Source organism: Pan paniscus, chromosome 2 (assembly GCF_029289425.2).
Source record: "Pan paniscus chromosome 2, NHGRI_mPanPan1-v2.0_pri, whole genome shotgun sequence".
Lineage (NCBI taxonomy): Eukaryota > Metazoa > Chordata > Mammalia > Primates > Hominidae > Pan > Pan paniscus.
In genome coordinates, this window is record NC_085926.1 from 38,277,300 (window position 1) to 38,299,769 (window position 22,470).

A 22,470-nucleotide genomic window follows, 5' to 3' on the forward strand; every position below is an offset into this window, starting at 1 on the left:
TGTGTGTCACATCTTTGATAATACTTGATTTTTTCAGATTAAGTTTTACCCAATCTATGGCTGTGTAGTGTTATATCTTGAGTTTAAATTTGCATTTCCCCCCTTCCTATGGAGGTTGAGCACTTTTTCATAAATGCATTGGCCACTTGGATTTTCTGTTCTGTGAAGTACCTAGTCAAGTCTTTCACCCATTTTTGTTTTATGGATCTTGTTGTTGTTGTTGTTGTTGTTGTTGTTGTTTTGAGACAGAGTCTTGCTCTGTCACCCAGGTTAGAGTACAGCAGCATGATCTTGGCTCACTGCAACCTCCGCCTCCTAGGCTCAAGTGATCCTCTCACTTTAGCCTCCCAAGTAGCTGGGATCACAAGCATGCCACCACCACACTTGGCTAATTTTTGTGTTTTTAGCAGAGACGGGGTTTCACCATATTGGCCAGGCTGGTCTCAAACTCCTGGCCTCAGGTGATCCACCCGCCTCGGCCTCCCAAAGTGCTGGGATTACAGGCATGAGTCACCATGCCTAGCCCCATTTTTGTATTGAGTTGTCCCTTCTTGTCCTTAGAGTTTCATTGGAGTGCCTTATGTATTCTTGCCATGAGTCCATTATCATCTTATCTGTTTTGCAAACATCTTTCCCTTCTTTGGCTTGCCTTTTCACCTAAATTTTTTTTTGCCTTTCATATTTACATATCTAATCTTCCTGAGACTGGTTTTTTTGTGTGCATGTATGATGTGAAGAAGGCTTTCATCTTCATTTTTTTTTTTTTATATGGATGCCTGATTTTTCCGGGATCTTTTGTTGGAAAGATGATCTTTCCCCCACTTGTCTCAGTGCCATCATAAATCAAGTGACTATACATGTGGGTTTGGTTCTGGTTCTCTGTTCTGTTTCAGTCACCTGGCCATTCTTCTACCAATACCACACTTTCTTAAGGACTCTAGTGTGTTAACCTCTTGGTATCTAGTAAAGCAAGTTCTCTCATATTGTTTTTTCTTTAAGACGGTCTTGGCTTTTCTTGGCTCTTTGCATTTCCATTTAAATCTTAGAATCAGCTTGTTAAGTTCCACAACAACAAATAATGTGATGGAATTTTGATCAGAGTTGTGGTGACTCTATAGGACAGTTTGCAATACTGAGTCTTCCAAACCAAGAACATGTTATATCGTCTCTACATTTATTTGTCTTCTCCAAAGTCCAATGGTAAACTTTTAGTTTATAGTTTTCTCATTAGAGCCCTTGTATGTTTTTACTTATGTATGGGTACTTTATATTTTTAAGCTTTTGTAAATACTGTCTTTTGTTTTTGTTTTCTTAATTTCATTTTCCATTAATTGCTGGTATTGAGAATTGTAATTTCGTATGTTGATTTTTATATCCACAGCCTTGTTAAATAGTGTCTCTTCCTTTCCAACGTTTGTCTTTTATTTCTCTTCCTTGCTTTGCTGTACTAGCTAGTTCTTCCAGTACAACATGGAAAAGAAGTGATGTGCATAGGCATTCTTGTCTTGACTCTGATTTTAAAGGGAAATCATTCACCATTTCAACATTGCATGATGTTTTTAGTAAGTTTGTTGTGTTGTACATAGCCATGATCAGATTAAGGAAGTGTTTTACTGTTTCTATATTTCCAGGAGTTTTTCTTCTCCTTTTGATATTAAATTGTATCAAATATTTCCCTTTTGGAAAAGAGCCTCCTCCATCCCAGGGGGCTGTTCTAGAGTAGCTGGAGACCTGAGATGCCAGGTTATCCCCTCTCCAGTTTCCACCCCACCACCCTAGTCTGTGACCTGGTATAGCCCCCTGCCCAGCAGACCTGTTCCTCAGCCCTGGGCCATATTTATTCCATAGCTGTGGGCTGGGGATGAGGGATAGGGCAGAGCCTCAGAGCTGGTGAGGGGACAGGTATCTCTAGTCATCCTAAGACTCTTGGCCCCAGAACCACAGGGTACAGACCTTCTTGCCAAGCACTTCCTGCACCACCAACGTGGCCTTGTATAGCTTACTGCTCCTATAGGTAGCAGGTTAGGAATGGCCCTGGGCAGGATGTCCAGGCTCTGTGGGCAGTGCAGGGGACTCTGGGAAGGGCTGTAACTGGCAGTGAAGAAAACCTGCAAGGTAATGGAGGTTGGGGGTGCATTGGTGGGTCACACCTCCAGCAGCCCACTGTTTGGAGAGACCTTGAAGGTCACCGTGTCTTTGGCCAGTTCCAAGAGGAAGGGAGGACAAACATGAGCACAGGTGGCCCCATGTACCACCACAGGAAGACTTCACCCATTCACCCACCCCCAGGCTTGCCTGCATCTCAGGTCTGCACCTCTGGTCTTGCTCAGCACCACAGGGCAACTCTGGGATCACATGGGAATGGGGGACTGGCTGCTCTGCAGGAATTCCAAATGGTGCCAGCCCTGGGGAGCCACCTCACCGGGACATGATACATGAGCTCCACTATGGTTTAAACATTTGTCTCTTCCAAAACTCATGGTGAAATTAAATCTCCAATGTGGTGGTATTGAGAGCTGGGCTTTTAAGAGATGATTAGGTCATGGAGGCTCTGCCCTCATGAGTAAATTAATCCATTCATGGATTAATGGATTAACAGGTTATTTTGGGAGTGGGAATGCTGGCTTTATAAGAAGAGGAAGAGAGACCTGAGCTAGAACACTTTTCTCCCTCACCATGCGATGCCCTGTGTCTGCTCAGGCAAACAGCCCCCACCAGCAAGAAGGCCCTCACCAAATGCAGCCCCTCAGCCTTGGACTGCTCATTCTCCATAACTGTAAGAAACAAATTATTTTTTAAATAAATTACTCACTTTCAGGTATTCTAAGCAACAGAAAATGGACTAAGACAAGACCCTTCCTGGGGCGTCATCTTCTCTCCAGTTTCTGTGGCCCAGTAACTTCGGCAGCTGCTCAGGTGCATTAGGTAGACCTCCCAGACTCGTTGCTGGCTCACAAAGCAGGTCCTAAAGTCCACCCAGCTGGTGGAGAGCTGCAGCTCAGGCACGGTCACTATGGCCTGCAGGAGCAGCACCTGTGGGGGACCAGGAAACCTCGTCCATTCTGGGTGGCTCTGAGCCAAGGCCTCTGGGACACAGGGAACCCTGCTGACCCCAAGTGCTGATGCTCTTGAAGAGAACAGGGGAAGTGCCCAACAGGTGGCAGGGGGCTGGTGCTACCTTTACAGGCCAGGGCTGCTGGTGGGAGTCTGTGCAGGGAAAGGGCCAGGATGATGTGCCATCTGCTCCCCCTGCCATCCCTGCCTCCCTCACTCCCCACAAGCTCTGCTCCCTGCTCCCTGGTCAATTGAGCTGCCCTCCTCTTCCTCCTTTCTCCTCCATGGGGCCCACAGGGCTCACCCTTCAGCTCTTCTCAGGCCCTGAGCCACCTGGCCCCATCCCTCAGCCTCATGCCTTATCTGTGCCCTGCCTCTTCTAGCTCCTGGCAGTCCCTACATCACACTCAGGCACCTCAGGCATGCACAACCTCATCACCTCAGCCCCAGCTTCTCAGCCCTAGCAGCTGCCTAGGTGCCAGGCTGGAGAGCCCGAGCTCCATTGCTCAGCCTCTTGCTTCTGACCTCTCTGGAGTCCTTCTGGAAAAGTACCCACATGTAACTGTTGCATCTTGAGATCTTGTTGTTTCAAAAAGTTCCAGAAAGAAGCTCAGCCCCTGGAGAAAAACAAAAATCACTTGGATCCAGAGATACTTGAGCTGGAGATGAATTTTGATGAACACTCCTCATTATCATACTAAAAACACCACCTACCCAGAGGGGAGCTTATTTGCCATTTTCTATACATGCTATGTATGTAGAAGCATGATTGGTGACTGCACCTGCACTGCCTTTACATACAATGACTCAGCTAACCTACCTAATAAAAGCCCTGTTTTCACCATTATTTGGGGAGGCATTGCTCTTGGGTGCTATCCCTGGCATCCTCCTTAATTGTTGCAAGTAATAAAGTCCCCTTGTTAAACCCTCCTTGATTGTGGTCATTGGACTGTCACCTGCCAAGTGACCAAACCCATCCATTGTGTTACAGTCCAATGGGTTATTCTTGACCACTGCACAGAAAAGCCAATATATCAAGACAGCAGATTGCAGCAGAGAAAGAGTTTAATTATTGCAAGATGGCCAAGCAGAAGGATGGGAGATATTTCTCAAATCTGCCTCCCTAAGAGCTCAGAGGCTAGGGCTTTAAAGCATAATTAGGCTGGCAGGGGGATAGAGAATGGGTCCTACTGATTGGTTGGGGATGAAACCATAAGAGTGTCCAAACTGTCTTCACATGCTGAGTCATTTTCTGGGTTGGGGGTCATAGGACTGGTTGAGTCAGCTCCTTGGTATTAGTCATGGGTCTAGGTGGTGTCATTTGGTCTGCCTGAATGCAAAAGTCAGAAAAATATTTCAAAGACCAATCTTAGGTTTTAACAATAGTGATATTATCTATAGGAGCAGTTGAGGAAGTTATAAATCTTGTGGCCTCCAGCTATGTGACTCCTGAGCAGTAAGCAAACTAGGGAACAATGGCTGGCTATCACTTTACTATGCTTAGAGTTTAGCAGGATTCAGGCCCCTACCATAATTCTAACCTTGTGGTCTTTCATTAGTTTTACAAAGGTGGATTTGGTCCCCAAACAAGGAGGGGGTTAGTTTTGAGAAGGGGCTATTATCGTCCTTGCTTTAAAGTTAAACTATAAGGCCAGGCACAGTGGCTTACTTGTAATCCCAGCATTTTGGGAGGCTGAGGCAGGAAAATGGCGTGAACCTGGGAGGCGGAGCTTGCAGTGAGCCGAGGTCCTGTCACTGCACTCCAGCCTGGGTGACAGAGCGAGACTCCGTCTCCAAAAAAAAAAAAAAAGAAAAACTATGTTCCTCTCATAGTTAGCTTGGCCTATGCCCAGGAATGAACGAGGACAGTTAGCCTGTGAGGTTACAACCAAGATGGAGTCAGCTTTGTTAGATTTCTCTCACTGTCATAATCTTCATAAAGGTCGTTTCAGCTGTGTGGGCAACACTCCCCTAGGCCACTCCTTCACACTCCTCATCTGCAGCCCCACCTTAGCCTCCACACCACAGCCTAGTGACCTTCTGGCCTATGGTGCTCATTCCTTACAACTGTCTCAGGTACTCTCACTGTTTCCACCCATCAGGCGTTCCCTCAGCCTATCAATGTGTTTCCCTTCTCCTTTGATTAAAGAGTATACAGGCTTCACATGCCACCTCCTGCAGGGAGTCTTCCCTGATTTCCCACACTCTGGCCCCTCACCCAGCTTTGGATTCATGAGGTAGGTAAGGGTGGATGGCCCTCATCTGTCTGCACACAGGGCCTCTTCTAGGGGAGACTGAGCCCCAGGACAGGGGCAGGGGCTCCTTATTTCTGAGGGCCCTGCCAGGTCTTTCCTTCTCTGGCCCCAGCAGAACAGAAACCCAACCACTTTGGCCCTCCTCTCCATGTGGGTGGGCCTTGGGCGGGCCTGAGTGGTCTGGTTGGTGTGCTCCAGGAGCAGGTTCTGAGTAAACACCATCTCTCTCTCTCCACTCGCGCTCTGCTGAATGTCCACCCCAGGCAGCATCTGGTTGGCTGGGAGCTTCTGATAGGAGAGCAGCTCCAGGGAGAGCGAGAAGGATACGTTCACCTGAGCAGATGTGGACATGGTGTCAACTCCGGCTGCAGAGGGCAGGTGGCTGCTTCCTTACCTGGAGCTCCATCCTCCTTCCCTCCCAAGCCCAGCCTTGCCCAGCCAACAGCCCAGCAGCTCCCCAACCTGGTGCTTTCATTCCACAAGTGATGCTCGGCACCTACTCTGCTCAGCACCCTGCTAGTGCCAGGGATGAGCTGCACATGCCCTCAGGGATCACAAACTAGAGGAGAAGGGACATGAACAAACCACACTTTACCATCTCAAATGCCCAGGGCTCTGGTTGGGCTCAGAGGTCCCCATGCTGAGGACAGCGAGGAGCCTCTGACTGGTTTTAAGCAGGTGCACATCCAAGTCAGCTTTGCCTTGCACTGTGGTCCCTGGCTCTGTGGAGAGGGGGGCTACAGAAGCACACATAGGTGTGAGGTTGCCAGAATGGAGGCTAAGATTGTAATTGAGGCTGGACAGGATGGAGCTTGGACTCCTGGCTCCCAGACACAGGCCTGCAGATCTGGCTCAACAGTTTTACCCAAGGCACGTGTTGGAAATACAGGGTTAAGGGCAAGTCAGTTAAACCCTGTATTAAGACCTTAGATTTGACTGTGCCTCTAGGGCCCTTTCAACTAGACTGTGATAGTTTAATAGAAGCTTCTGTGGTATTGTTCTATATCAGTGTTGTTTAATACGGTAGCCACTAGCCACATGTGGCTATTGAACACTTAAAATGTGGATAATATGACTGAGGAGTTGAATTTTAAAATTTATTTAGATTAAGTTTAATTTAAATGGCCACATGTGGCTAGTGGCTACTGTAATGCAGGGTCCCACCCGGACATAGTGAATCAGAAACTAGAGTGGGGCCTGGAAATCTGTGTTTTAACAAGGTGATCCTTATAAGGCCCAAGTTTGAGACTCACTAAGTTAGAGTTTAATAACAAGGAGATAAACGTAACACCTCCACAAGATTTGGAGATTTTGAAATATTTCTAAGCAATGCTGGATCTAAGAGGAAATCGCTATAGAAATTAGAAAATAATTAGAACTGAATGATAACAAAATGATTGTGTACCAAATTTGTGGATTACAGCTAAAACAATACTAAGAAGCCAAACTTAGTCTTAATGATTATATTAACAAAGAAAAAAGCTGAAAATTAATGAGCTAGGTATTTTAGTTTAAGAAGTTAGAATAGCTAAATATGCTCATCAAACATGAAAAAAATGAAATGATAAAGATAAGTGCAGAGATCAGTGAAATAGAAAACAAAAATGTAATACAGGAGATAAAGAAGGCCGAAAGTTAATTACTTGAGAAGATTAATTATATGCACCTGCCAATATTAATTCTTTTTAAAAAGTGAGAAGGTACAAATGAATAATATTAGCAATTAAAAGGGAAAGTGGTTCCTCAAAATGTCAAACATAATTACTGTATGGTCCAGCAATTCCACTCCTAGGTATATACCCAAGAGAAATAAAAACCGATGTCCACACAAAAACTTGTACATGAATGTTCATAGCAGCATTATTCACAATAGCAAAAAATTAAAACAACTCAAATGTTCATCAGCTGATGAATGGATAAATAAAATGTGCTATATCCATACAATAGAATATTTTTGGCAAAAAAAAAGGAAACACATACTAACACATTCTGTAATATGGACGAATCTTGAAAGCATTATGTTAAGTTAAATATACCAACCACAAAAGACCACATATTGTATGATTCCATTTATTTGAAATGCCCAGAATAGGCAAATCCATAGAGATAGAAAGTAGATTAATGGTTCCCAGGTACTGGGGTTTGGTAATAATAAGAATGACCCTATGGGGTATGGAGATTCTTTTGGGGGTGATGAATATGTTCTAAAATTGGTTGTGATGATAGTTGCACAATTCTGTGAATACACCAAAAGTAATTGAATTGTATACGCTATAAATAGGTTAATTATGCGGCATGTGACATATGTCAATAAGGATATTAGTTTTGTTGTTTTGTTTTGTTTGTGAGACAGGGTCTTGCCCTAAAGTGCACTGGCATGATCACAGCTCACTGTAGCCTCAACCTCCTGGGTTCAGGCGAAGTCCTCCCTCCTCGGCCTCCCAATAGCTGGGACTACAGGCACACACCATCAGACCTAGTTAATTTAACATTTTTTTTTTTCGGTAGAGACAGGGTTTCCTTATGGTGCCCAGGCTGGTCTCTAACTCCTGGACTCAAGTGATTCTCCTGTTTTGGCCTCCTGAAGTGCTGGGATTATAGTCTTGAGCCACCACACCTGGCCTGGACGTTAGTTTTAAATAAAGAGTAGGAGTCAGAGGGTGGAGAAGTGGAGAGTAAGGTATTCTCTCTGCAATAGCGTAGGAGTGCAAATTGTGCAACATTTCTAGATGGGACTTTGGAAATATGTTTGAATAGTTAAGATTTGTTTACCCTTTGACCCATAATCCTCTTTTGACTATTTACCTGAATAATTACCCAAATATAAAAATATGCATGCACAAGGGTGTTCATTATTGCTTTGTTACAGTAAAAATAAAGAAAAATTGAAAGTAACTTTGTCATTGCTAGGAGGCAATATTGTTTAGATGATGTAATCAGTATGATTTATGAGAAAGCTCCATATTTACTGACATGAAAAGATGTCCATGGCTGAGCACAGTGGCTCATGCCTGTAATCCCAGCACTTTGGGGGCTAAGGTGGAAGGATCGCTTGAGCTTAGAAGTTCAAGGCTGCAGTGACCTACGATTGCACCACTGCACTCTGGCCTGGGCAACAGAGTGAGACCCTATCTGTAAAAAAAGGAAAAAAAAAAACAAAAACAGAAAAAGAAAAAAGAATAAAAAAAGGTGTCCATGACATAATGGAAGAAAGCAGTTTAGCTGAACCTCACATGTAATGTATGTATACCATGTATGTAAAATTCAGACATTTATTTTTACATAGAGGGATGTTCAGAATTATGTTCATCAAAATGTTGACTGATTTCCACCAGATAGTTTCATGAAAATATTTAAATGTGTTCTTACTTGTATTTTAAGGTAGTGTGGGAATTTTAAAAAATATGTATGCATCATGTTTACAAACACATTAAAGCTATTCCCAAAGAGGGGAAATAAAAAAAAAAATGAAAGAGGACAAGTCCCAGCTACCTGAGAGACTGAGGCAGGAAGATCACTTGAGCCCACAAGTTCGAGGTTACAGGGAGCTATGATGGTGCCACTACACTCCAGCTTGGGTGACAGAACAAGACCGAAAAAAAAAAGAAGGGCAAAAGGGCAAGTTCTATATAATCCAACCTTACAGAAATTTTTCTGGAGCAAGACTCCATCTCCGAAAAAAAAAAAAAGAGGAAGTACTTCTAATTTATAAGGCTTGCAAAGCCTTGAATAAAACACACACACAGATTAGGACAGTTTAATAAAGGAAAAATAGATGTTAATCTCACTCAAGAACATAATTATAAAAATCCTAAGCAACATATTATAAATCAAATCCAGAAAAATATTTAAAAATAAAAATACATTTTGACAGCCTGGCCAACATAGCAAAACTCTGTCTCTAGTAAAAGTACAAGGCTGGGCATGGTGGCTCATGCCTGTAATCTCAGCACTTTGGGAGGCTGAGGCGGGTGGATCACTTGAGGCCAGGAATTCCAGACCAGCCTGGCTAACATGGTGAAACACCACCTCTACTAAAAATACAAAAATTAGCCAGGTGTGGTGTCACATGCCTGTAATCCCAGCTACTCGGGAGGCTGAGGCAGGAGAATAGCCTGAACCCAGGAGGCAGAGGTTGCAGTGAGCAGAGATCGTGCCACTACACTCCAGCTTGGGCGACAGAGCGAGACTCTTTCTCAAACAACAACAACAACAACAACAAAATAGTGGACAGGCACGGTGGCTCACACCTGTAATCCCAGCACTTTGGGAGGCCAAGGCGGGTGGATCACCTAAGGTCAGGAGTTTGAGACCAGCCTGGCCAATATGGTGAAACCCCATCTCTACTAAAAATACAAAAGATTAGCCAGGCGTGGTGGTGGGTGACTGTAATCCCAGCTACTCGGGAGGCTGAGGCAGGAGAATCACTTGAACCTGGGAGGCGGAGGTTGCAGATAGTGTCACTGCCCTCCACCTGGGTGACACAGTGAGACCCGGTCTCAAAATAAATAAATAAATAAATAAATAAATAAATAAATTATTCCTAAGCCCTGGTAATATGCAAAATATTTATTTAAAAAATACATTTTGAAAGAAAAACACGTGTGACCAGATCGAGTTTCTTCTTGTAATACAAGGTTAGTTTAATGTTATAAAATAGATTAATATATTTAATCATATTAATACCTTTAAATTTATCATTTAAAATTCAACATACATTAATTTTTTCATGTCTTGGCAAAAACTCAAGATGGGAAAGAATTTCCTTAACCTAATAAAGGGCATCTATATAAAAATGATTACACTTAAAACAGCAAAGATTATACTTCATGTTAAGATGTTGAAAGCATTTCCTTTGAGATCAGGTACTGTTCCCTCACTACTTCTGTTCTGCAAGTAGTAGACATCGAAGCTGGTGGAGTAACACAAGAAAAAGAAATAAGAGAAATAGAGTATAAGGGTCAGGCAGGTAGTTAAAGTATAATTATAATTGCAGAAAACATGATGGTCTCTGCAGAAAATATGTAAAACTCTATGCATAAATAAAATAAACGATAGACTTAGCTAGTCTCCAGGAAGGTTTTCAGTCTGAATTCACACACCACTTGTGAAGTTCGTTGGAGCATGTTAGCCAAGGCGGCAACACTCCTTTTTCATGTCCAGGCCTAACTGATGCCCAGACTAAGGAGCTGGTCTTTCACCCGGGGATAATACCAAGCAGTGTTCTTATTAGGAAATCTCCAGGAGAGCATGGAATGTAACAAGAGGTCCCCATATTTCAAGGCACAAAGTGAAGATCTTGTAAGGGTTACAAAACTTCACTGAGATGTTAAGAGCTCAACTTAAATAAAGCTGTTAAAGAGACAGAAAAGGTCTTCAGTGAAGAAAGGTGGGCAGAGATGACTCCCATGAAACACAGAACCTGGAGGACCCCTCGACCCCTGCAACTGGGAGGGTAGATGGGTGATGCCCAGTTTCGCATCTTCCTCTCCTTCATGTTTCCACATTCAGTCTCCAAGACCTGTCAAGTCTTCCTCCCAATATATCTGTTGGTTCTGATCTCTTCTTCTGTCACTGAACTCCCTGGTTCAGACCACTATCACCTCCCACCCACAACAGTTTCACAACTCCTGTCACTGCCTTGTTTCTGCCCCTTCTTCCCCCATTCAGAGTGATCTTCCAAAAACAAATCTGAACACTATAAACCATGAAGTGGCCTCAGGGAAAAAAAGCCAAAAAATGTTTTTTAATAAATAGGTTCCCAGTTACAAACAAACAAACATGACCTGACTGGTCACTCCCTAGCTCAAGTCTCTCAGTAGCATCCTATTGTCCTCAGCTGCTGACACCCCATCTGAGGAAGGGACAATGACTCTGCCATTCATCTCTCTAGCCCAGCCCTAGCACAGAAATTGGCACATAATTGGTTGCTGCATAATGTTTGTAGCATGCATAAATGTGGGTGAGTATTGATGCCCATAGGTTTGTTGTGAGGATGTGGGGAATTTGATGCCTTCCACATTTTTCTGAGAAGGAGGAGGCAATTCTGCTGAGTATGACCAGCAAGCATGTTGGACAGGAGCCTGAGGACTGTGGTGAAGGCTAGACAGAGCCGCAGTGGAGGAAGGGAGAAGCAGCTGAGCAGGGTGCACTAGCCCTAAGCCCTGGGTAGGACTGGAGGCCAGGAGTGTGTGCGATTTTCTTTAGCATTATCCACTAGTGTGGGCTACAAAAGGGAAACCTGGCTGAATTGATGCCAAGTTAGGGTTTTTCCACTGCCTGTAAAGCACCAGGAGTTGAGTGTGATGTTAAGAGAGTGGTTAAAGTGACGGGCTGGTTAGAAAAGGAAGTAGCGCCAAAAGGAGTGAGGTGAGAAAACACTAAACAGGTCTTGATCGGGTCTCAGAGCTCATGCAGTAGGGTAGGGAGGTAGAAGGGTAGGCGCAGCATGGGGCAGAGGACACTATGCTTCAGAGGTAGGGCAGTGATGGTAAGATCCAGGAGCGAAGGGCTAAAGCAGGGACAAGACAAAGGCAAAGGAGCTGCCGACATCAAGGCGCTGTATTTCCATGAATGGGATTATGAAGTTCCACATCTGGATGCTTCAGAACATATTCCAGATGAAGAGCTGAAGGAAACACCCTCATGTCGCATTGGATGCAGGGCAGTGTGGAGTGGATGGGAAGTGTGGAGCTGCCAGACTTCCCAGAGCCTTGGCAGGGCCTGGTGACCTGTGTCCTGGACACCAGAGGCCAGTGTCACTTCAGACTGGATTCTGCAACCCTGCAGGAGCCCGGCAGCTGTTTTTGCCTCCTCTAGAGACCTACATGGTAAAAGGGCCTAAGTGCCGTTAGGTCAGGGCTTGGGTTCAACATTGTGCATTACAGGTTTATTTTTATGAGTTTTTTTGTTATAGTTTTTGTTTTTGTTTTCTTCTAGAGGCTTGTATTTTTCTCTGGTTTCAAAGATCAGCTCTTGTAGTTATTTACTATTATTTCATTTTGGTGCTTTTACTGTTTTCTCATTGTTTCGCCTTTCTTGTCTTCTTCTTTCTGCTTTCCTGCTTTTGTTTTTGTTTCTTCTCCTCCTCCTTCTCCTCCTCCTATTTCTCCTCCTCCTCCTCCTCTTTCTCCTCCTCCTCTTTTTCCTCCTCCTCCTCTTTCTCCTCCTCCTCCTCCTCCTTCTCCTCCTCTTCTTCTTCTTCGCTTTTTGATACACGGTCTCAGGCTGGAGTGCAGTGGTGCAATCATAGCTCACTGCAGCTTCAACTTCCTGGACTCAAGCAATCCTCCTGCCTCAACCTCCCAAGTAGCTAGGACTACTGGCACATACTGCCACACCTAGTCAATTTTTGATTTTGGGTAGAGACAGGGTCTCACTGTGTTGCCCAGGTTGGTCTCAAACTCCTGGGTTCAAGAAATCCTCCCACCTTGGCCTCCCAAAGTGCTGGGATTACAAGCATGAGCCATCATGCTCAGTCTTGGTTTTGTTTTTTCTAACCTCCTGAATTACGGAGTGTATTAATTTCCTAGGTCTTCCATTTGAAAAGTACCACCAACTAGGTGGTTTAAAAAGGAAGTTGATTCTCTCATAGTTCTGGAGGTTAGAAGTCCCAAATCAGGCATCAGCAGGGCCATGCGCTCTCTGGAGGATCCTGGGGAAAGTCCTTCTTTGCCTCTTCCTGCTTCTGGTGGTTGCCAGCAATCCTTGGGGTTCCTTAGTTTGCAGATGCAAAACTCTAGTCTCTGCTTCCATCTTCACATGGCCTTCCCCCATGTGTCTGTGTCCAAATTTTCCTCTTCTTCTTTTTTTTTTTGTTTGAGACAGAGTTTCACTCTTGTTGCCCAGGCTGGAGTGCAATGGCAGGATCTCGGCTCACTACAACCTCCACCTCCCAGGTTCAAGCGATTCTCCTGCCTCAGCCTCCCGAGTAGCTGGGATTATAGGCATGTGCCACCATGCTAATTTTGTATTTTTAGTAGAGGTGGGGTTTCTCCATGTTGGTGAGGCTGGTCTCGAACTCCCAACCTCAGGTGATCCACCCACCTCGGCCTCCCAAAGTGCTAGGGTTACAGGCGTGAGCCACCATGCCCAGCCAATTTTCCTCTCTTATAAGGACACTGGTCATTGGATTGGAGCCCCCCAATCCAGTACGACATCATGTTAACTTGATTTGCAAAGACCCTATTTCCAAGGAAGTCACACTCCCAGATACTGGGAGTTAGGACTTGAGCACATCTTTTTGGGATACACAGTTCTACTCACTACATGGGGTTAATTTACTCTTTCACTCTTTAATGAAAGCATTCAAGAATATACATTTACCTTTGAGGATATCTTAAAGGTTCTGATAAGGATGTTTTCATTTTCCTGCTTTCTAAGTAGTGTGTTGTATTATTATTGCCTCTTTGAGCCATTAATTATTTACGAGAATGATTTAAAGGCTCTAAGTAGCTTGAGATTCCTTCAATTATTATTATTTTGTTTATTTTCTTTTTCTTTATTCTTTTAGTTCACAAAAATTCAATAATATAGAATACATTAAAATGCAAAAGTCATCCCCTAACCAATAGTTTCTAAATAGTGGATTTAGAAACTATTGGTTTCTAAATTTCTATTGTTATTGATAACTTGGAGTCTATCTTTGCAAACCATTCTTTCATGTATACAGAAGTACTTGGCTTAGGGACAGTGGGAGGGGGGTGAGGGATGAGGGATTACCTAATGATAATGTACACTCTTCAGGTGATGATTACACTAAGAGCCCAGACTTGATCACCACTCAATACATTCATGTCACAAAACTGCACTTGTACACCTTCAATTTATTTTAAAAAACAAAACAAAACAAAAGAAGTACTTGGCTGAATTATGTGCTTCAAATACTCATGGAGCGGGAGAAGAGCAGATCCCAAGAAGTGAATGCAGTAAAACCAGGAAAAAATGGAAGATAGTCACATCTAATTTTCCTAAACCAAATTTGCTCCTAAAATGAGTACAAATTAACAGCAGATATATTCACACTTTGGTGAAAATAAAAACTTTTCTCCTCAAAGCTCTTTGGAATCTGTTTGCTTAAATATCAAAGTCCATCAAACTTTTCTACAGATACAAACCCAAACTCAGCTTTTAAAAATTTTAACCTCAGCTGCATGAGTTACTTATTTAACTGGAGGTAGACCTACCCCCACCCTCAAACATTTGTCCTGCTGTGGGTTGTAGTTCGAAACATTTATTTTCACTTGTAAGAGCGTCCCACTGATCTTACAAAGAATTTTACTGACTCTGGTATAGAAAGGACAGAAGAAATATTCATTTCCAACATATCACAAGATGAAATCTTCTATATGTGTACATGTTATAGAATTTCAGATATATACAATCCATTAGTGAATCTGAATTATAATTGATTTGTCTAATTCATTCCCTACTTTCAGATTTTTTTATGATTTATTTTTATTTCATTTTTTAGAGGTGGGGTCTCACTATATTGTATAGAGTGGTCTTGAACTCCTGGGTTCAAGCAATCCTCCCACATCTACCTCCCAAAGTACTGGGATTACAGGTATGAGCCACCATGCCTGCCCTCTGATTATTTTTAATTCAGTAATTTTATCTTTGTCTTGGAAGTAGAAGGGATAAAATTTAAGCTACTAATATACTGCCAACTTTTTACTTTTAAAATTACTCATTCTGGCCCGTCGTGGTGGCTCACGCCTGTAATCCCAGCACTTTGGGAGGCTGAAGTGGGTGGATCATTTGAGGTCAGGAGTTTGAGACCAGCCTGCCCAACATGGTGAAACTCCATCTCTACTAAAAATACAAAAATTAGCCGGGTGGTAGTGGTGTGTGCCTGTAATCCCAGCTACTCAGAAGGCTGAGGCAGGAGAATCACTTGAGCCTGGGAGGCGGAGGTTGCGGTGAGCCAAGATCATGCCACTGCACTCCAGTCTGGGCAATAGAGTGATGTCCTGTCTCAAAAAAATAAGTAAAAACAAATAAGATAAAATTACTCATTCTGAAAAATATATACAAGCCTGAGTGGTTTCAATAGTTATCAATATTAAATGCAGATTTAGGAATGTGTGAGCTAAAAACAACTAGCCTGCAATTAATAGAATAAAGCATGATAAAGAATTAACAGAATAAAGCATACTGGAATTTAAAAATAATGCATCTTTATGAAGAAAGCACATTTTCTTAAGGACCTTTGCCAATATAAAGTTTTACTTTGAGAAAAATTCATGTTTCACATGGCTACAAACCTCAAAGAAATGTTCTGATGTTGTTTCACTGGAGACCAGTGTATAAGAATTGGATTGATGTTTGTCCCTTTTTTCTTATTTTGCAATACGTTTTCATTATTATATTTACTAAATGAAAAGTTTTTTCTTTCTCTGAAAATCTTACACCTAGTGCTTATCCTTGAATTCATTTTCACTGATTTCTGTTATGATGGTAATTTATTCAGCTGAAAAATGCCTAGATTCAAAGAAAATTCAATAATGCAAAATTCAAAGATCTTGCTAATAGAAAAAAATGTGAGCTAATGTCTTTGTAGAAAATATAGGATTATATATTTGTGGACTGAGGGTGGGGAAGCACTTCTTAAGATCAAATAACTTGGACAATAAGGCAAAAAATTGTTGGATTTTATTATATTCAAATTAAAGATTTCCAGTCAACAAAAGGTTAGTTGGATCAAGTTAACAGATAAATGACATATTGGGAGAAGATAGTTGCAACATCTAAAATGAACAGGGGGTTTATATCTTGAAACATTCAGAAATTCCTACAAATCCACAAGAAAGAGACAAAAATATTCAACTGAGAAATGAGCAAAGGATAAGTATGGAATTTACTGAATGAGAAATCCTGAGTGGCCAACGAGTATATATGAAGAAATGCTCCAATTCAACAATAATGAGAAAAAACACAAATTACAACAGTAAGGGAAATCACTTCTCATCTATTAAACCGGCAAAAAATTAGAAGGATGAAAATGCCAAGTGCTAAATATAGGGGGTAGGGATGGGGTAGCCTCATGCATTCCAGGCGGGAGTGTTGACTGGCACAGCCATTCTCAGGAGTACTCCAGCATTCTCTGGTCCAATCAGTCATGCACACATCATATAAATCCTACTCTCAGACATAAAGCCCAGAAACATTCTCTCACACAGGTCCATACGGCCATGGGGGAGGGGGATCCAAGCAATGCTGTTTACACTGAACTGGACTCCACCCAGGTGTCACTCACTGGGGGCCTGGATAATAAAATGTGGTGTTGGCTCACTAACAAATATGATCGAATATGATCAACTAGACCAGGGGTTCCCAAACATTCTCACTTCATGCACCAATGTCTTCACGGTGTTCCTAGGCCAAAAGAAATGGCTAACAGCTCTGGCTAGCCATTCTGTTCTGTTATTAAGTAGATCGTCCAAACAGCTTAATAGGTATTTATGTCCCAACACACTAGTACCTGTTTGAAGAAATTTATACACATACATTGGAGGAAAAAATAATATTTCATTCTTAAATAACCAGAATTATTTACTGAGGGGATGTGATGTGTGTGCCTGTTGGGCACCGTGTGGCTTCTCAAATGTTGGGGTCAGATTGGACACGTGCCCTTATTTTGTTTCCCCTTGATTTTCATGCAGTATCTGCTTGTCACTACAACTGCTAAAAATACAGCTTCGCAAAAATAAGATGTCATGGAAAGGAATGTAGCAGTCTAATGCTGGAACTGTGAACTATCTCAAGTTAGTGGTTCACATGATGCCTGACAGATGTTTTGCATCACTGTGTTTCCCACCAAAATGGAAAGTATCCCAAAGCACCTCTATGGGTTCCCTGAAGCTACCCAGAGCACGTTGGTGCAGTTTGGGAACCACAGGATTAGATATATACATGAATATTAACAAATCTTCAAAACGGTGCTGAATTTTAAAAGTACTTAAACTGTTAGGGGCTGAATGTTTGTGTCTCTCCAAAATTCACTGAAGTCCTAACCCCTAATGCGATGGTATTAGGAGATGGGGTCTTTGGGAGGTAATTAGATCTAGATTAGGTCAGGAGGGTGGGGACCTCATGATGAGATTATTAAATTTTAAGAAGAGGAAAAGATGAGAGAGCTTTCCCTCTCCCCACATGCATACTTGGAGATAAGGCTGTATGTGAGCATACATTAAGAAGGCTGCTGTCTACAAGCCAAGAAAAGAGCCCTCACCAGGAACTGAATTTGCTAGCCCCTTGATGTTAGAATTCCCAGCCTCCAGAACTGTGGGAAATAAATGCCTGTCATTTAAGCCATAAATCTGTGGCAATTTGTGAAAGCAGCTCAGGCTAAAAGCACAAAGTAAGGTCTATGGGCTTGCTCTTGCTATTTCGATGACCTGCCCTCTTTACTGCTAAGCCTGAGGGAGAGGCTGCTAGGCAGCACTTCACCCTGTCAAAAGCCCTACCTCCCAGGAAGGTTCTAGTGCAGGAGTGTCCAATCTTTTCACTTCCCTGGGCCACATTGGGCCACACATAAAATACACCAATGATAGCTGATGAGCTAAAATAAAAATCCCCCCCAAAATCTTTTTATTATTATTATACTTTAAGTTTTAGGGTACATGTGCACAATGTGCAGGTTAGTTACATATGTATACATGTGCCATGCTGGTGCACTGCCCCCACTAACTCGTCATCTAGCATTAGGTATATCTCCCAATGCTATCCCTCCCCCTTCCCCCCACCCCACAACAGTCCCCAGAGTGTGATGTTCCCCTTCCTGTGTCCATGTGTTCTCACTGTTCAATTCCCACCTATGAGTGAGAATATGTGGTGTTTGATTTTTTGTTCTTGCCATAGTTTACTGAGAATGATGATTTCCAATTTCATCCATGTCCCTACAAAGGACATGAACTCATCATTTTTTATGGCCGCATAGTATTCCATGGTGTATATGTGCCACATTTTCTTAATCCAGTCTATCATTGTTGGACATTTGGGTTGGTTCCAAGTCTTTGCTATTGTGAATAATGCCGCAATAAACATACGTGTGCATGTGTCTTTATAGCAGCATGATTTATAGTCCTTTGGGTATATACCCAGTAATGGGATGGCTGGGTCAAATGGTATTTCTAGTTCTAGATCCCTGAGGAATCGCCACACTGACTTCCACAATGGTTGAACTAGTTTACAGTCCCACCAACAGTGTAAAAGTGTTCCTATTTCTCCACATCCTCTCCAGCACCTGTTGTTTCCTGACTTTTTAATGATTGCCATTCTAACTGGTGTGAGATGATATCTCATTGTGGTTTTGATTTGCATTTCTCTGATGACCAGTGATGGTAAGCATTTTTTCTGTGTCTTTTGGCTGCATAAATGTCTTCTTTTGAGAAGTGTCTGTTCATGTCCTTCGCCCACTTTTTGATGGGGTTGTTTGTTTTTTTCTTGTAAATTTGTTTGAGTTCATTGTAGATTCTGGATATTAGCCCTTTGTCAGATGAGTAGGTTGCGAAAATTTTCTCCCATTTTGTAGGTTGCCCGTTCACTCTGATGGTAGTTTCTTTTGCTGTGCAGAAGCTCTTTAGTTTAATTAGATCCCATTTGTCAATTTTGGCTTTTGTTGCCGTTGCTTTTGGTGTTTTAGACATGAAGTCCTTGCCCATGCCTATGTCCTGAATGGTAATGCCTAGGTTTTCTCCTAGGGTTTTTATGGTTTTAGGTCTAACGTTTAAGTCTTTAATCCATCTTGAATTAATTTTTGTATAAGGTATAAGGAAAGGATCCAGTTTCAGCTTTCTACATATGGCTAGCCAGTTTTCCCAGCACCATTTATTAAATAGGGACTCCTTTCCCCATTGCTTGTTTTTCTCAGGTTTGTCAAAGACCAGATAGTTGTAGATATGCGGCGTTATTTCTGAGGGCTGTGTTCTGTTCCATTGATCTATATCTCTGTTTTGGTACCAGTACCATGCTGTTTTGGTTACTGTAGCCTTGTAGTATAGTTTGAAGTCAGGTAGTGTGATGCCTGCAGCTTTGTTCTTTTGGCTTAGGATTGACTTGGCGCTGCGGGCTCTTTTTTGGTTCCATATGAACTTTAAAGTAGTATTTTCCAATTCTGTGAAGAAAGTCATTGGTAGCTTGATGGGGATGGCATTGAATCTATAAATTACCTTGGGCAGTATGGCCATTTTCACGATATTGATTCTTCCTACCCATAAGCATGGAATGTTCTTCCATTTGTTTGTATCCTCTTTTATTTCCTTGAGCAGTGGTTTGTAGTTCTCCTTGAAGAGGTCCTTCACATCCCTTGTAAGTTGGATTCCTAGGTATTTTATTCTCTTTGAAGCAATTGTGAATGGGAGTTCACTCATGATTTGGCTCTCTGTTTGTCTGTTGTTGGTGTATAAGAATGCTTGTGATTTTTGTACATTGATTTTGTATCCTGACACTTTGCTGAAGTTGCTTATCAGCTTAAGGAGATTTTGGGCTGAGACAATACTGGCAAACCGAATCCAGCAGCACATCAAAAAGCTTATCCACCATGATCAAGTGGGCTTCATCCCTGGGATGCAAGGCTGGTTCAATATACGCAAATCAATAAATGTAATCCAGCATATAAACAGAACCAAAGACAAAAACCACGTGATTATCTCAATAGATGCAGAAAAGGCCTTTGACAAAATTCAACAACTCTTCATGCTAAAAACTCTCAATAAATTAGGTATTGATGGGACGTATTTCAAAATAATAAGAGCTATCTATGACAAAACCACAGCCAATATCATACTGAATGGGCAAAAGCTGGAAGCATTCCCTTTGAACACTGGCACAAGACAGGGATGCCCTCTCTCACCACTCCTATTCAACATAGTGTTGGAAGTTCTGGCCAGGGCAATTAGGCAGGAGAAGGGTATTCAATTAGGAAAAGAGGAAGTCAAATTGTCCCTGTTTGCAGACATGATTGTATATCTAGAAAACCCCAAAATCTTATAATATTTTAAGAAAGTTTACTGATTTGTGTTGAGCTGCATTCAAAGCCATCCTGGGCCACATGCAGCCCATGGGCTGCAGGTTGGACAAGCTCTGTCTAGTGAATTCCACCATTACACCTCTCTCATGATCTCTTTCTGTGTCTTTGATAGCCTTCACAGCTCCCTATGTGGGTTCGTCTGTCCACTCTGAGCCCTTTCTGTGCAATCTAACCCACTCTTATTGGGAGCTGACATCTGCTGTCAAAAGACAAAATTACAACAAATTTAGTTTAAAGATCCTAAATGGATTTTATCTGTGATTCTAGAATTGGGCAACACCTCATTCTGTACAAAAGAAGGAGTGTTCCAATGATCTGAGCAAAGGATGTATAACCGCCCGACAGGTTCACCTTGCCCACTGCCTAGACAGAGCCAATTTATCAAGACAGGGGGACTGCAATAGAGAATGAGTAATTCACACAGAGCCAGCTGTGTAGGAGACCAGAGTTTTATTATTACTCAAATCAGTCTCCCAGAGCATTTGGGAATCAGAGTTTTTAAGAATAATTTGGTGGGTGGGTGGAGGCCAGTGAATTGGGAGTGCTGATTGGTTGGGTCGGAAATGAACTCATAGGAATTTGAAGCTATCTTCTTGTGCTGAGTCAGTTCCTGGGTGGGGGCCACAAGATCAGATGAGCCAGTTTATGGAGCTGGGTGGTACCAGCTGATCCATCAAGTGCAGGGTCTCTAAAATATCTCAAGCACTGATCTTAGGTTTTACAATAGTGATGTTATCCCCAGGAGCAATTTGGTGATGGTCAGAATCTTGTAGTCTCCAGCTGCATGACTCCTAAACCTTAATTTCTAATCTTGTGGCTAATTTGTTAGTCCTACAAAGGCAGTCTAGTCACAGGCAAGAAGGAGATTTGTTTTGGGAAAGGGCTGTTATCATCTTTGTTTTAAACTATAAAGTAAGTTCCTCCCAAAGTTAGTTCTGCCTATGCCCAGGAATAAGCAATGACAGCTTGGAGGCTAGAAGCAAGATGGAATTGGTTAAGTCAGATCTCTTTCACTGTCTCAGTTATAATTTTGCAATGGCAGTTTCATTAGGCCACGTTAATTAACTTCTCTACACCTCAGTTTCTCACTCTGTAAAATGAAGATGGTAAGTTATACAAAGTTCAAAGTGAGTTTATGCTGGTAGACATCAGAATAGTGATTGCCTTGGGAGTTTAGGAAGGGTCATGAAGGAAACTTCTGGAGTGGTGGAAATGTTCTGTTTTGATCTCAGTGTTTATATGGGTATATACATACATTTTTAAAAAGTCATTGGCCAGCCACGGTGGCTCACGCCTGTAATCCCAGCACTTTGGGAGGCTGAGGCAGGTGGATCATATGAGGTTGGAGTTCAAGACCAGCCTGACCAACATGGTGAAACCCCATCTCTACTAAAAATACAAAATTAGAGCCGTACGCAGTGGCTCACGCTTGTAATCCCAGCACTTTGGGAGGACGAGGCAGGCGGAACACCTGAGGTCGGGAGTTCAAGACCAGCCTAACAAACATGGAGAAACCTCGTCTCTACTAAAAATACAAAATTAGCTGGGTGTGGTGGCGGATGCCTGTAATCTCAGCTACTCGGGAGGCTGAGGCAGGAGAATCACTTGAACCCAGAAGGCAGAGGTTTCGATGAGCTGAGATCACGCCATTGCACTCCAGCCTGGGCAACAAAAGTGAAACTCCGTTTCAAAAAAAAAAAAAAAATTAGCTGGGTGCGGTGGTGTGCGCCTGTAATCCCAGCTACATGGGAGGCTGAGGCAGAAGAATCAGTTGAACCAGGGAGGTGGAGGTTGCAGTGAGCGGAGATCACGCCACTGCACTCCAGCCTGGGTGACAGGAGTGAAACTCTGTCAAAAAAAAAAAAAAAAGTCATCAAGCAGTTAAGATTAGATTAAAATGCAGTAATCTAATCTTAATTAGATTAGATACTTAGATACCTTTATTTAAAAAATTTTAAAAGTGGAGATAATAGTACCTACTTCCCAGCATCATTGTGAGGATTAAATGTGCTCAGCAGGTTGCATAATTGTTTCTGATCTAGCTAGTATCCAGTATTTGTCTATTGTCACAGGTGGTGACTGCTGGAGTGGCTGAGTCCCCAGTAAGCTGTGAATGTCTTGGAGGACAAG